Consider the following 16,456-nt stretch of genomic DNA (forward strand, 5'->3'; position numbering starts at 1 on the left):
GAGGAGGTGGTGGTGGGTGGGTGTGGGGGAAGGGGTTGGTGGGGGGAAGAGGGGTGTGGTCTTGGAAGCTGAAGGGTGGCACAGTTTTGTAGGACAGGACGACCTCCAGACGATGCCCCCCAAGCTTCGGCAGAGTCCTCCGATGTTAATGAGAAAGAAGAGCCTCCACTGAGTCCACTGTCAAGTCACACACACACACACACACACACACACACACACACAAACAAACACTCACACACTCACACACCTGAGGAAATCCACTGCAGTGCAGAATTTGGCTTCTTTTTGCAGCGCCCCGTGTGCCCTCCTGGATGAGATCCTTCAGCTGTCCGCCCCGTGCAGCCTCCTGACTCACACTCGCTGCTGCAAACTTCAAATGAAGTTCTAATGTTAATATCACACACTTTCATCCAGTTTGTAGGATTTAAGACACGATAATGCAGCTTAGGCCTGAATGGATGGCAGAGATACACTTAGGGCTAAATATAACCAGAGGATGATTGCAAATGAATAAATATGATGGAAATTTGATAATATAGTCATGGTAATAGAGTGAGTACATCATCCACCAGTCTGTCCTGCAGCCTGCTGGGAAAGACGCTGAGGCTGACAAACGTGACGAGGCGAATATGAACTTCAGCCAGACTGCTCGCCCGACTGAACTCGCCCTGCGCCAGTCTGCCCTGCGCCAGTCTGCCCTGCTGTCTGCAAGCCGCAAACAACACGCCGACAAAACTCACCGCTTAACACCGCGCGGACGCACTCCGCTCCTCCACCGACGCCTCGGCGCGCGAACTGTCCGCTTCGGCACGACCCAAACCCCGCAGAGCGAGTCCAGACACCCGCGGAGCACCGTCAGAAGCAATAGATGGACGGCGTGGCTGGATCCGGCAGACAGGCAGCCTGCTCGGTGCTGTAGTGAGCGGCAGTGCTGATGTCAGAAACCCCTCCTCCCTCCTCCTCCCTCCTCCTCCTTCTCCTGCCGTCTGCAAATTACGCCAGCACGCGGTGGAGACGGGACGGGTTGGTGTGGCGCACAGCAGCTGCAGCAAAAAAAAACCACCGCGTGACCCATTTAGTTTCTTGTGCAATTGTGTAATTTCATCTTTGAATCTTTCTTGGTGTTGTTGTGTTACTGAGGCTGCGGATTGGATGGGGGGGGGGGGGGGTTGGATGTTTCGGGTGATGAATTATGTAACAACTCTGTGACCTGGAAAGGAGCCGCTGCGCGTCTCCATGTTGCATTTTAGGGATAAATAAATAAGTAGGCAAAAAGAGAAGATGGAGGGCGGATACTCACGCTGGATGGTGGGAGAGCGGCGCGGTGTTTGGTTGTTGTCTTGTGCGCACATGACGCAGCAGCAGACGAGCGGCAGACTGCTGCGTCATCAGGTGCGCGCAGTTTCAGTCTGGAGCTGCAGAGCACCGTCACGCAACCTGCACGGGGAGCAGGCAGGAAGTCAAGGCTCCACGGGAAGGTCACTTTTACTCTTCAGACAGCTGGAGATCTAACAAACAGAAGATAAGGAGACAGCTGGTAAACGTTATTCCAAAAAAATGAGTAATGATTAAAAAAAAAAAAAAAAAAAAGGGTTTATACTGCTTTGGAAAAAAGAAAAGGTTTGAAGATGCTTTGTTATTTTACTTCCCCTCGTTGGAGCCTATTCTGATTTTATAATAAAGCTTTTTTTCATGTAGGCCATAATCATTACAGGCAGGAAACATGCCAGCATTTAATTATTTTATATCAATTATTCATTTTCAACATTTTTAGATTATTATTCAGGTCTCTGGACTTAAATACTTTGATGAGCTGTAGTTCGTGAACTGTAGTCACGAAATGATGAAATCTGTTTAAAAAAAAAAGTTTTACAGGCAAAATTCACGTGTGATTTTGAAGCTGTAAGACAGATGATGTGTTTTCTCTTCTCATACCGTAGTTCATGTTATCAGTGACTCATCTCTCATTTGGCCTCTGCACATTGGCTAGATTCACCTCTGAGCTGCAGAGTTTGCTGTGTAATTTGATTATATGACAATACATTTAGGAATGTGCACCACTTAAGGATCAAATTGAACTCATGAAGATCTTAATAGGAAACATTGCTGCTGCAGAGCTGCTGATCAACACACGGCCTCGAGATCAGGAGATAGAAACAGTGACGTCGTGTCAGTTCATAGTGAAAACATCCAGAAACCAATGGACCTCAATGGTACAGGGCTTCAGAATACATTTTGGTAAAACATCTTTCCTTCATTTCCATATTTTAATATTCTCTAAACATTCATGTTTATGTGAAATCTTGGGTTTCTACTTTTTGTGTGTGTTTTGAGCAAACGAATAAGGATGCTGTTGTCATCTCAGAACAAAAGTAAACTCTCTCAATAGGAAAACAAACATCCCATAAACGTAATCCAGTTCTTACTCTCAACTGCAGCACGACAAAGGAGGAAGTAACCACAATAAACAGAATTAAAACAGACAAAAAAACAGGTTGAAGCACAAAAATGAAGGAGAAGTGACCAGTCGGGCAGAAAAAACACTTCTTATGAAACAAGGCGGCGCAGACGTGACGTCATCGACCCGCTTCCTGTCATCCAGGCACACCAGGTGATTAAGAACCACTCCAGGTGAGAGGATACGTAGAAAACGTTTTCCTTAGATCATCACAAAGTATGTTTCCGTGTTTTTGTCACGTGATAAAACGAGTGTCTCTCTCCTACTCGTGCATTGAATTGTTGGCTAGCGTCAGCCTGTCGAGACAAACAGCCCACGCGGTCGCATGCGACGTCTGTCAATCTAAATTTGTTCATTATGATTTCAAAGAATTTAATATTCAGCGATGCAGCAGTCTGGTCCACGTGCATCGCATGTTCTCTAAAGACAGTCGTGACAGTGTTGTCCCCTTCACAGTCAAATCTCCGGTCTGCATCTGTTTCAGCGCTACAGAAGGGACATTTTAAGTCTGACAAAGCCGCCGTGTATGCAAATGCAAAGTGACAGAAATCAATAAAGCGCCGTCTGAGAAACAGAAGAGATGCAATCGGGATTAGGCAGACGTTTAGTCACGCTCGTGTCTCGGTGTCAGACGGCGATGATTGTCTGCATCACGCTCCTTGCTTTCTTTATTTGTCTTATCTCCCGTACGGCCAATCAGAGCGAAGACCGTCCTCCACGAGAACAGAGTGACTACTCAGGAGGAGACGGAGGATAGTTGCCCCAGATGAAATGTGGCAGATTATACAGGCATCATCATCATCATCATCATCCTCTGTCACGCTGGGAGTGTGTAATTACCCACACATGCAAACAGTGTGTGTGTGTGTGTGTGTGTGTGTGTGTGTGTGTGTGTGTGTGTGTGTGTGTGTGTGTGTGTGTGTGTGTGTGTGTGTGTGTGTGTGTGTGTGTGTGTGAGTCTGTGTACACACTGCACGGTTCCCATGGAAGCATGTTTGCTGCAGGCTGTCAGGACTGAGCACACATGACGGCAGACTGATGGCTGTTTGTCCTCGGCCGTGTTCGCTCTCTGTCACTTTTAATAGTGTTTGTGCAACATTGCAGCGTGTCGTGAAATCCCTTTATTAACCGGTGTCAAAGACGAGGTTTGGTTTTTATCTACTTTTGCATGAAAACACAGAAATCTTCGTCCGATTTTTATTAACAAGACAATGCGACTGTCAGAGGACAGACAACTATAAAGGAACTAATGCTTTCTGCTTCACAGGACAAAAATGAAACTGACATCTGTAGTAATGTAAAAAAACAACAACATCCAGTCGGAGAACAGAGTATGTGTAGAGTAGAATGTGCAATAGACACACCCATCCTCCACAGTAAAATGTGAAATAGACACGCCCATCCTCCACAGTAAAATGTGAAATAGACACACCCATCCTCCTCAGTAAAATGTGAAATAGACACGCCCATCCTCCTCAGTAAAACGTGAAATAGATACGCCCATCCTCCTCAGTAAAATGTGAAATAGACACGCCCATCCTCCTCAGTAAAACGTGAAATAGATACGCCCATCCTCCTCAGTAAAACGACACACCCATCCTCCTGAAATAGACACGCCCATCCTCCTCAGTAAAATGTGAAATAGATACGCCCATCCTCCTCAGTAAAACGGAAAATAGACACACCCATCCTCCTCAGTCAAATGTGAAATAGACACGCCCATCCTCCACAGTAAAATGTGAAATAGACACACCCATCCTCCACAGTAAAATGTGAAATAGACACGCCCATCCTCCTCAGTAAAACGTGAAATAGATACGCCCATCCTCCTCAGTAAAACGGAAAATAGACACACCCATCCTCCTCAGTAAAACGTGAAATAGACACGCCCATCCTCCTCAGTAAAATGTGAAATAGATACGCCCATCCTCCTCAGTAAAACGGAAAATAGACACACCCATCCTCCTCAGTCAAATGTGAAATAGACACGCCCATCCTCCTCAGTAAAACGTGAAATAGATACGCCCATCCTCCTCAGTAAAACGGAAAATAGACACACCCATCCTCCTCAGTCAAATGTGAAATAGACACGCCCATCCTCCTCAGTAAAACGTGAAATAGATACGCCCATCCTCCTCAGTAAAACGGAAAATAGACACACCCATCCTCCTCAGTAAAACGTGAAATAGACACGCCCATCCTCCTCAGTAAAATGTGAAATAGACACACCCATCCTCCTCAGTAAAACGTGAAATAGACACACCCATCCTCCTCAGTAAAACGTGAAATAGACACGCCCATCCTCCTCAGTAAAACGGAAAATAGACACACCCATCCTCCTCAGTAAAACGTGAAATAGACACGCCCATCCTCCTCAGTAAAATGTGAAATAGACACACCCATCCTCCTCAGTAAAACGTGAAATAGACACACCCATCCTCCTCAGTAAAACGTGAAATAGACACGCCCATCCTCCTCAGTAAAACGGAAAATAGACACACCCATCCTCCTCAGTAAAACGTGAAATAGACACACCCATCCTCCTCAGTAAAATGTGAAATAGACACGCCCATCCTCCTCAGTAAAACGGAAAATAGACACACCCATCCTCCTCAGTAAAACGTGAAATAGACACGCCCATCCTCCTCAGTAAAATGTGAAATAGACACACCCATCCTCAGTAAAACGTGAAATAAATCAAACCTTTATCGCCACGGCAACCTGGTGGGGTCAGAGGTCACTCACACGGCCTCACTGCGCACGTGACAGCCGAGCTTTGACCCTCGGTTTGATCCCGTCCTCATCAGTGAGGGTGAGACATCGCCGCAACACGCGTTTAGCAGCTATACACACACACACACACACACACACACACACACACACACACACACACACACACACACACACACACACACACACACTCCTCATTTAACACCTCTCCGCCATGCGTCATGCTCCAGTGAGCAGCATGGGTCGAGAACTCATCGGAGGTGCCGGCAGCGTTTCCTCCATCACGAGCCGGTTTGGGCTCATCACTCAGCTCCGCCTCAACAAACCCGCCAGATACGACTTCGCTATGTTGTCAATTCAACTATTCCCCCTTTTTGCTGCAGGGGAACGTTGGTTTTCCTTTTCACGGGCGAGCACGCGTCTTGGATTTGGAGAAAGTCGGAGGAATGAGCGGGAAGGTGTACAGAGACACCTGGAGTGGGTGGGATTAAACCTGAGGCAGAGTTTGGTAACGGTTTGATGAGACGAGCTGGAGGATTACCGAATGTAATCCGTCGGAATCTCTGATCTCTGAGCTCATGTTACAACCCAGTATCACCGCAAAGTGAGACAAACAGTAACGCGTGAAATAGACACGCTTTGGGCTGTCTTGCCGTGAAAGTTACACATTATGAAAGTGTGAAATTTACACGCACAGAAATGTCAGGCAATTCTTTAGCGCTGTTAGGAGGCGGTCTTGGTGGCATTAACCGCACACTGTCATGTGAGATCTTTTTTTATTTTTTTTTATTTTATACACTTTATTAATCCCCGAGGGGAAATTTCTTCACGCCTATTCAACGAAAAGAGTGTCTATTACAGGTTTTGCTGCAGTGGACCGGCGTGTATATTTCACGTTTTGCTGCAGTGGACCAGCGTGTATATTTCACGTTTTGCTGCAGTGGACCAGCGTGTATATTTCACGTTTTGCTGCAGTGGACCAGCGTGTATATTTCACGTTTTGCTGCAGTGGACTGGGTTGAATATTAGTGCGAGTGTGATGAGAACATATGTGAAGAGATCACGGGTTTCTTTTTGGTGTATTTCCTCCAGTTCCTCTTCACGTGATGCATGTCTGTAACATGAGATTAGGCTGGCAGGTAAACGTCTCCTCACATCATCCCTACTTCTCGGTGACCCACTTCCACAACCAGATTGAAAGTATCGTGGAAGCTCAGGATGTGCATCTCCACCGTCACGCACAAACTTCACACACGCTGAGACAGCAGGAAAACAGATTTTCCCTACGTATGGATATACGTGTCTGATATTTTTATTTAAATATGCAGCAGCTCAGCTTTGTTCTCAGAGGCGTGACGTGTTCTCTCGCCACCTGGTCGACGAGGCTGGAAAAGGTAAACCTTTTCCTCTGGAGAACATCAACCACGAGAGGAGCATCCAGTGGAGGGAGCGCGAGGCGAGGCGAGGCGCTGCTGGAGATTGACACCGAGGCCCCACAAGATCACAGTTTTTTAGCATCCGCCTCCTCACTCGTCAAATCCCAAACAGCGGCGGCCTGAAGGACTCTTTCAGAGTGCGATGTCGCTCTGATTCACCGCGGAAATCTGGAGAGGGGTGGGTGGATGAGAGGAGAGAGGCACCGACAGATGGAGAGCAGGCAGATGATGAGAGGAGGACTTGCTTTCAAGTTTCTCTGTGACCCGACAGCTCATTTTTGATTTGCTCCAAAATCTACAGCACAAAGTTTCCATCATTAAACTCACAATATTCAGACATTTTCTTTATATTCGACTCACATTTTCTCTTTTTGTTAAAAAAATAAATGTTTAATGTCTAAAGAAGTGTGTTAATAAAATGTATTATCGTGCTGTTGTTTGAACGCATCAGCCATGACATTCAAAACTTCGGTGGCAGAAACTATATTTTAAGAGGAGAAAGGCGTCGATGATTCACAGCAGTGATTCACCGACGCGTTCAGGAGACGAAGACGAAGACGAAGACGAACAAGGCGTCCGTGCTGCTCACGAGAACACGCACTCTGATCATGGTATGGATCGTCCACTCAGTCGTGACCATCTGATCAGCTGCTCAGTGGCAGCTGAACTCATTCACACTGCAGAACTGTTTCTATGAGCCTGAATGGATGTTGAGTCCCATAAAGAGTAAAGCAGCAGTTATTTTACATATACAATACACTCTGTGTGTGTGTGTGTGTGTGTGTGTGTGTGTGTGTGTGTGTGTGTGTGTGTGTGTGTGTGTGTGTGTGTGTGTGTGTGTGTGTGTGTGTGTGTGTGTGTGTGTGTGTGTGTGTGTGTGTGTGTGTGTGTGTGTGTGTGTGTGTGTGTGTGTGTGTGTGTGTGTGTGTGTGTGTGTGTAAAGGCTTATTCTGAGCCTGAAAAATGAAGGATGCGAGACAGACAGGAGGGACGGATTAAACGGAGGCATGAAGGATAAACGCCACAAATTTGTCTGAAAATCCTGCCGGTGGCCTTCAGTGTGACCGACCGCTGACACACACAAGAGAAACCAAAGTGCTGCTTGGAGACAATCAGACGTCTGCGGCGGCATCATGCAATGTTTTAGCATCACCGAATATTTCATCTTAAGCCAAATTCCTTCATAAGATAAGACAACTGAAGTAAAAACATGGACTTTCTCTGCTGTTTTCTGGCTTATTGTTTTTAAACCCGGTATCACGGCAAAGCGTGAAATAGACACGCTGGACTCTGACTTTATTGTCCCACATGGCCCTCTGTGACTGCCTCCTAATGCCGCCCCCAAAAAACGACTCGACATCACATCACATGACATTTACATGCGTGTAACTTTCACGCCTCGACAGCCCGAAGCATGGCTATCTTACGTTGGCGTGTCTATTTCACGCTTTTCCGTTTTCCAAGTATATGCATTTACAACCTCCTCAGTCTCACAACCAGCTTTGGGATAGAAGTGACAGATATGTGCAGTGGCCCTTGAAGACAAAGCTCATACAGCGAAAGCTTCAACATGAAGGAAAGAATGCTTCAAATCTGGAAATGCAAGATGTTGATAGAAACATGGAAAAAGCATGAAAGAAAAGCTGCTATAATTTGGTCCATTTATATTATGTCACCATTTCATTAGGGTTTCAATATGTGGCCCACTTAAGGCCTAAAGATGTGAGGACCCACCTGAAGGTGAGAGCAGCTAACAGCAGATCGGTCCACGTCTCGTCTCTGGATTCTGTTTGGTTATTTACCGCTGGCTCCATGTCTGTAAATAAAATAAATACAAAAAATTAATGAAGAGGCAGTTTGGTCTGCATCTTAAAACTGGCCTCAATTTCAAACAGCTATTTCTCACATTAAAATAGATCAAAACTTTATAAAAGTGACATCATAGCTTTGAACCGTCTCTACAGTGTTGCTGCTTATCTATTTAAAGTTTATATATTTGCACACATGAACACAAGTTGGCCAAAAACTATGCAAACGGCCCCCGGCCACATGTGTTTGTTCACGACTTCGTTCCACTGAAGGGGAAATCTCAATACTAATACGGCAGCTTTTCAACAGACAGATTCAATCATCCGGCTGAAGAGTCCAGAAACCCTGAAGGCTGTCGGAGGATCTCATCGCTGCTCCGAGATGTGTTCGACTGCTACGATGTTGTTGTGCAGCGTGATAAACAGGGCAGAGATGTATTGTTTTAATGCCACACAAACAATGACATACTTCATGTACACACACACACACACACACACACACACACACACACACACACACACACACACACACACACACACACACACACACACACACACACACACACACACACACACACACACACACACACGAGAGCTTTTCGGCGCATTAAAGAGCATTTTACATTTTTCATTAACCACAAAAATGATCAACATAATATAAAACTAACGAGCACATTATTTTTTTCATTTGAGCCATAATTAATCAGAGGACGGTGATTTAAGAGCACAACGACACAGAGGAGCTTTTTTTATTTTTAAAGGAGCAGGATTCAGTTTGTTCTGTAGACTTTGCACATAAATTTGATAAATTAAAGCTGGAATTAATGTGACTTCCAGTTAAACTCCATCATCCATCTGAGGACATTATGAACAAATATGTTTAATAAATCTCAAGTTGAGAACCACTTTTCATGGATGAAAATCTCATTCTTTCCTGTTTTCCTGCCTTCTCTCCATCTTCTCTTCCTCACATGTCTGTTTTTCCTTCCTCCTTTTTTTAAACACACTTCCTTCCTTCCCTTCTTTACTTCCTCTTTCCTTTCCATCCTTCTTCCTTCTTTCCTGTTTCCTCTTTTCCTCCTTTATGTTCGTCTTCTTTTCCCTTTTCCGTTTTGCTTTTCTTCCTTCTTTCATTTCCCTCTGTTCTCATTTCTCTCCCTCGTCCCTTGTTTCCTCTCCTCATTCTTTCCTTAATCTCTTCATCCTTCACCTCCTCTTCCTTCCTCTCTGTCCTTCTTTCCTCTTGTGTTCTTTCCTTTTTTTCTGTCTTTTCTCTCATTATCTTCTTCATTGTTTCGTCTCTTCCTCATTTTCCTTCTTTTCTTTCACTAACTTTTTCTCTCTTGTGTCCTTCAGTTTTTAAAAAAATATAATAAAAGTAATTAATTGAACACGTTTTGAAATCGCACACTTTTTTTTCAAACCTACATTCAATCTCTTCAAATTAATGAGACAGCTCCTCCAGCTGCCGTCTCCGTAACCTTTTCAACGCTTTTGACCTTAATTTCAGTTTCTCACAGGAGGGAAAAACAAGAGAAGAATGCATTAACGTCTGGAATATTTTTACACTAATGGCGGCGGGTATTTTGCATTCATGATACACGCGTCGTGCCGTAAACACTCACTACATGTGGAACAGAACGATAACAAGGATGCACTTAGAGAGGAGGCGCCGCGCTGACGCTCTTATCTCGGCACAAAGTGACGTGAAAGCACTGAAGGTAACTTGAAGAGTGTTCGGGGGATCGGCGAGAGGAGAGCTGTGTACACTGCGTAATTAGTGGAAGGAAAACACATTCGGTATGTTCACGCCATCCATATTTCGTTGTATTATTTCCTCCTGGCGACGGCGCTCTTCACTTTGAGTTTCCACCCTGCAGTCGTAATCTGACAGCTGAAATCACGTAAAGTTCATTCAAACTTCATGGGCGATGGAGCTGCTGGCCTCCTCCTCCTATGAGATTCTCTTTGGGTCGAAGCGATCAAACTGCAGCGTCTCTCGAAAAAAAGCAAATCACAGTAAATGAAAAAACAATCTCGATGAAACAGTCTCAAGTCAAGTTCTCGAGCTTTTTTTCCCTTTTCTTTCTGAAGCACCGAGGAGACAAACAGCCTGCTGAAAACTCTGCGTGGAGCACAAACGAAGGTCGTTTCTGTCTCTTTGCTCATATTTTGCTCATTTATTCATCTTTTTCTACAATTGTTTTGGAGCTCTTTGTAATAATTTCTCCCTCTTTCTGGTTGTTTGACTTTCTTCGTCATGTCAGAGGTTCTGGACCGGAGGCCTCCGAACAGTTTGGGCCCACAAACCACTAAATTGTAGTTTTGACTGTCACCATCTTGGCAGTGCGTGACTCAGCCTAACGCCTCACCGGTCCAAAAATGGGTGCACGGTTGGAGCTGAAGTGGGTTGAAACCTGCTGGCAGCTCGCCAACTGTGACGACACTAAAGTTTTTAGCACTTCCGTGTTGGGTTAATTTATTCCGGGCCGGATGTTGTGGGTAGTTCTGCTTCCATTTCCACGCAGTCACCGGTAAACTCGTTCAGTAGTTAATCCCTAATCTCAATCAAGTGTCTAAGAATACGCAACCCAGTATCACGGCAAAGCGTGAAATAGACACGCCCGTCCACTGCAGCACAACGTGAGATAGTCACGCTTTGGCCTGTCTATACGCGAACCTGCCAACTGCATGTTTAAAGCCATGTGATTTACAGGAAAATCAAATGTTTTGCAAAAAACATGTAGTTAGGAAGCAAAAACCAACCCAAGAAAAACTTTGTCGACTCCTGGATTCGAACCTCATTTCCTCATCGTCTACGCTGCCTAGACAGCCCAAAACGTGGCTATCTCACGTTTCGCTGTAGAGGACGGGCGTGTGTATTTCACGCTTTGCCGTGATACTGGGTTGTAATACAGGGGGCCTGATTAAGAAGCCTTTAATGCAATTTTTTTTTATTGTGGCCTCAAACAACATATATAAAAAAACTACCTGTAGAATTTAAATCCAGAAACACTCCGAGGTATAAGCTCGTCCACACCAACGACAGAACACATAAAATATGCAGTTCAACGCATCGAGCGACGCTCAGATCTGCACGATCAAAACAAACGCTTCACAAACTGCAACCCAACGACTCACCCGCAACCTCATTGATGCTCGAAGCGTTAGTGGAGTTCTCCTCCAGGCTGCTGGAACAACAACAAAACAAAAAAAAAACGTCTTCAAGAAACTACTTCCAACTATTTATATATTAAAGCAGCGATAATAGACAATGCAGAGAGATGTCATACATATGTGGAGGTCGGGAGATGCGACTGAATGTCCGCAGCTCGGCCTTCCTCGTAAGTTGCTTTCACCACGCTTCGGTGGTTTCGCATTAAAATACAATTAAATATGAATCAAATAGGGATGAGTTTGACTAATAGATTAGCAGTCCGTCTCGCCGCGTCTCCAATTTTACCTTTTATTTCTTTTGTGCCTGCGACAGTCCTTCCATGTGTCAGGTCTGACATGACCTCCTGCGTTTTATCTCTCTTGAAGTTGGAGTTCAATTTTAGATTCCTGATTTGCATGGAAGCTGCAGCTCAATCAACTCGTATCTTCCAATATAAGAAATATACAAGTAGGAATCAAATAAAAAACACCATACATAAATGCATGTATGCAAATATCCATAAATATGTGTACTCACACACAGGGTTTATATGGTAAGTGGATCAAATTGTCTGAGAAAATGTTGATTCTCAATGAAATGTTTGAATGTGCTGAATACACCGATTTATTAAACTGCTTTTTAAAAAGTATATTTAAGGTTCTCATCCCTCCTGAATTTCTGTGAAAGATCGCTGTCAAGTTTAATAACAAAAAGTCTGCACAAAAACACCATGTGAATTCACACATACAGTATTTGTGTTTTTTTTTTTTTAATGTATTTCCATCCATCAGACTGCATCTGAGTTTTCTTTCAGTCATATCTGGGACATATTTTCTTCTGCTATGTTCAGAAATCTCATGCACAGATGAGAAGGATGTCAAAATCGTGTTGTTTTTTCCACAGCTCCATCGTTCTTTAATCTCTGGGAACCTTCTCGCAGTTAAAGGCATCACGAAGGCGTCTTTCTGACTCCGTGTCACGATGAAAGAACTCTGGCTGGTTTTGAACTCTCCTCTTTGTCTCCGTCACTTTTCCTCCCATCGCTCGTCCTCCTCTCGTCCCTGTGGGGTTTCCTCTCTCTGACGAGGACACACTTTGGTTTCCATGTGGACTTCAGGTGAGACTGTGAGGTGACATCACAGTCGTCCAGCTGGTTTCTCTGCGTGCTGTTTACCGCTTTATAAAGAGACAACAGGAAACAGCACCGTCCTGCAGGAAGTCAGCAGCTGCTTTCTGGAGGTCCATCTGAAAATAATCCCTCATTCATTAGAAAAGAAGATTCAAGAAGACCTGTTTTTGGGGGCGTGTCTGTTTGATTGACAGGCCTGTGGTGCAGTCAGGTTACAGCTATCGGTGGGCGGGACGTAGTATCGTCAGGTTTCCGATCAGATCGGTCAGATCCACCGCTGGCTCCTCCCCCAGCTCGTCCAAATATGGTCACTTCCTGCTCCAAACCGCTCCGAACTAGCAAAGATGGCGACGGACAAATTCTAAATAAAAAAAATTAAGTTAAGTGAAATAAATTAGGTTTTGAATGATTTCTGCAGACTTTGTAGGGCAGCGTCCTCGAGAACATGTTTTGTCTTTGATGCAGCAGCTGCATCAATGTGCACACGCATATTCTATATATATATATATATATATATTTTTTTTTTAATTTTTACAGTGTATAGAGGACACCATCAGGGACACCTTCTATGTGTTCCAGTTCTGTGGGGTCTGTCCAGCAGCACAGAAAATGTAGATAAGTGAGGAGTCATTTGGGAGAGCCCTGAGAAATTGATCATAGGCTGCCCAGGGGATGCGGAGCACAGGTGTGCTGCAAAGGTTGTCCTCATCTTTCTCTGACAGCTCCGTCTCTCTTTGTCCTCCTCTACCCCGCTGCATTACTGCATCTTTATCTCCCTCATTCTCTCTCTCTCTCTCTCTCTCTCTCTCTCTCTCTCTCTCTCTCTCTCTCTGTGTGTGCTGCAAACACTTTCCTTTGTTACACATCTGAAAATGCTTCGTCTTATACTTTCCTGTATTTTGCACATAGAAACACACAAAGAGTCAGATAACACTCAGGTAACACTCTGTACCATAAATATGATTATTGCAGCTGTAGATTTAACAACAGTCTCGCTTGAATGCAAAAAAAATAACAGATGTGTGTGCGCATATAAAGCGACAGAAACAAGACGTTAGGATAAAAAATGATTGAGTGGAAGGAAGCTGAAAGTGCACTTTTTTTTTTCTCAAACTCATAAACGAGCGCGAGATGCATTTGTGACGCCGCTGCAGCCGTCAGCGAGGAACAATATTGCAATAAAATACTTGTTATGTTTTCCTCGATCTCTGCATGCTGTGTTTTTATTGTTCCATTTGCATTAGATATGGCACCTCAGGAAGCACTCAAATTGCATTAGAGTGGCCCGGGAATGAAATCAGAGGCCGTGTATTGATGTTTCGCTCCTCCCGAAGCGATTCATTCTGATTTACGGTGTTATTGGGTGAGAAAACTGAGCGACAAACTCGGTACACGCACTCATAAATAACGGTTCTTTAAAAGCTGAGCAGCTCCGCTTTCCTCTTAGATGGTCTCTAAATGAAGTCTGGCACCAAACTGAGATGATTTGACAAATTAAAATGACAATAAAACGGTTTAAAAGGTTTAAAATGAGGACGTGAAGCTGAAATAAATTAAAACTAATAACTCTCATCTTTAACTGTCATATCACCTCTATATGGTTATGATTTAAGGAATGGCACTCAGTGGTACAATAACCACAAAATTATATGTATACATCAACTGTGCACATTTATTGGAAGTAATAGTCTAGTAGGGCAATTTACAACATCTTATTTAGGTAATAAATAACTGGTTTGGAGTCATAATAAAATAGAAACACTTGGCTTTAGTTTATACTCTACATTATAGAAATAAAGTTACAGAGAGAGGATTGTTCTAGCACATACAATGATGAATATTAGAAATTATTAATAATAATAAAAATGTATTATTAGATATAAAATTATAGTAAGTAAAATTGAGAATGTAATCTACAAAATAATCTACAGTTCACCTGATCAGTGACTCTGATCTGCTTCAGTTTGATCACCACAATCTGAAACAGTTCTTCATTTTACACGTCGGAGCTTCTCTTGTTTTTCTAAATGTCTTTAAATCTTCGACTTTTTGATTTTTTTTCCCCCCAGATTTGCGTGAAAATATGACAGACTGGTGACGTCATCTCAGATTTCTGGACCCCAATTCGACAATAAAAGAGAAATCGAAAAAACAACATCACCTGGAGGTCCGAATCAAACACGGCAAGTAGGTCATGACTGAAGCATGTTTAACGACTGACGACTGACTTCCTGCCGACGGTTGTCGCAGGACTCCACCGACCTGCAGGTGGCGACGATGTGCCGAGAGCGCCTGTACAACGTACGAACACATGTATGGAAGACATATTGATGGTTTGTGCTCGTTTGTTGTTATTTTTGTCGGCTCCTGAACATCCACATTTCCCCCGAACACCAACAACGACTGCGATTCCCCGTCGGATGCCAACGAATATAAACAGGTGCGCGTTTCTACCACCTGCAGCGGCGGCAGCCCCGCCCACTGCAGGCCGAAACCCTGATTCAGCAGCGCCTGCACACCCCAAATCACCTCGGGGGGGAAACAGTGAGAAATCCCACAGCAATAACAGCACATCAGGCGCCCCAGCGGAGAGCAATCAATTAACAGCGAGCCGTCTGCGGTTGCTAATGCATCTCTCCTTTCTCTTTGTACGGCGAACCTCTCCCCGCTGTTCCCGCTGAGCCCTCGTGTGTTTTCTGGGGTTTCCGAGGAGACGACTTCAAAGGCCCGACGTCGCCGCGGCAGCTGTCACGTTCGCTTCCTGCATAAATATTCCATCGGCAGCGCTGACGCGCTCTCGCCACACTAAGCTGCTCCGACACGTTCATCAAATATTCAGCCGTGTAGGCAGCATGTGTGTGTGTGTGTGTGTGTGTGTGTGTGTGTGTGTGTGTGTGTGTGTGTGTGTGTGTGTGTGTGTGTGTGTGTGTGTGTGTGTGTGCGCGTGTGACAGCAGGGAACTGTAGGAGTGGTATTACAGAGTAAACTGCAATACCACTGAGTGCCACTAGAGGTCGTCTCCAAAAACAATTTAGGCCTCAAAAAAGTGGCATTTTTGGAGGCGTGTTTGCTTGATTGACAGGCTTCAGGTTTCTGCTATCTGTGGGCGGGGCCTAGTGTCTGCGCGTCTTCCCAATCGGATCGAGTCAGATTCAAGACTCGCTCCTCCCCCAGATCGTGCAAATATGGTCACTTCGGCACGACTGCCGATGGCGCTCGATGTAGCGACACAAACAGTAAACAAGTATATTTTTTTTAAGTGTGCAAAGCTCATGTAGCGACATGGTGCTGCACTCTGAACCAGTACGTTTCAAATGAAGGCGCCATCTGTCTGTGTGCAACCTTTCAAGGCGATCGATCCTGTAGATGTTGAAATATTCCCACGAGGCCACGCTGCTTCTGGGAAAAACTCACAAACACCTTGCAACTTTTTCACTCATGCAACAAACACCTGGGAGGAAAAACTGAAGGAGGAGAGTTCTTTGTTGTGTGTGTGTGTGTGTGTGTGTGTGTGTGTGTGTGTGTGTGTGTGTGTGTGTGTGTGTGTGTGTGTGTGTGTGTGTGTGTGTGTGTGTGTGTGTGTGTCAGCGGTGATGAATGGCGGCGGTGCTGCAGGACGTCTCCGGCCTGGTGCCGGTGATGATGGCGGAGCAGACTGTTGTAATGAAAAGTGACTGTGAGGCTGAAGTTCAGCAGCAGAGACTTCAGGCCATATTTCATTTCACTGTCACGTTTATA

General features: G+C 44.7%; 1 protein-coding gene across 3 annotated transcripts in view; it reads right to left on the reverse strand.

Moving 5' to 3' along the window:
• pik3r3b (phosphoinositide-3-kinase, regulatory subunit 3b (gamma)) overlaps positions 1–943 on the reverse strand; it is a 169,481-nt gene extending 168,538 nt beyond the window's left edge. The window contains exons 1-2 of one of the 3 annotated variants that reach the window (XM_069722755.1): positions 741–943; positions 248–370 (exon numbers count right to left, since the gene is read on the reverse strand). The gene's annotated coding sequence lies outside the window, so the exon portion shown is untranslated. Of the gene's footprint in view, positions 371–740 lie in introns of all 3 variants that reach the window. The other 2 variants (XM_069722754.1, XM_069722756.1) reach the window with 2 other exon arrangements.
• Between the last annotated feature and the right edge of the window lie 15,513 nt (positions 944–16,456).

The sequence above is a fragment of the Brachyistius frenatus genome, unplaced genomic scaffold, assembly GCF_029030835.1.
Source record: "Brachyistius frenatus isolate BFR_SWC_R1_liver_20210118 unplaced genomic scaffold, ASM2903083v1 Contig_304, whole genome shotgun sequence".
NCBI classification, from domain to species: domain Eukaryota; kingdom Metazoa; phylum Chordata; class Actinopteri; family Embiotocidae; genus Brachyistius; species Brachyistius frenatus.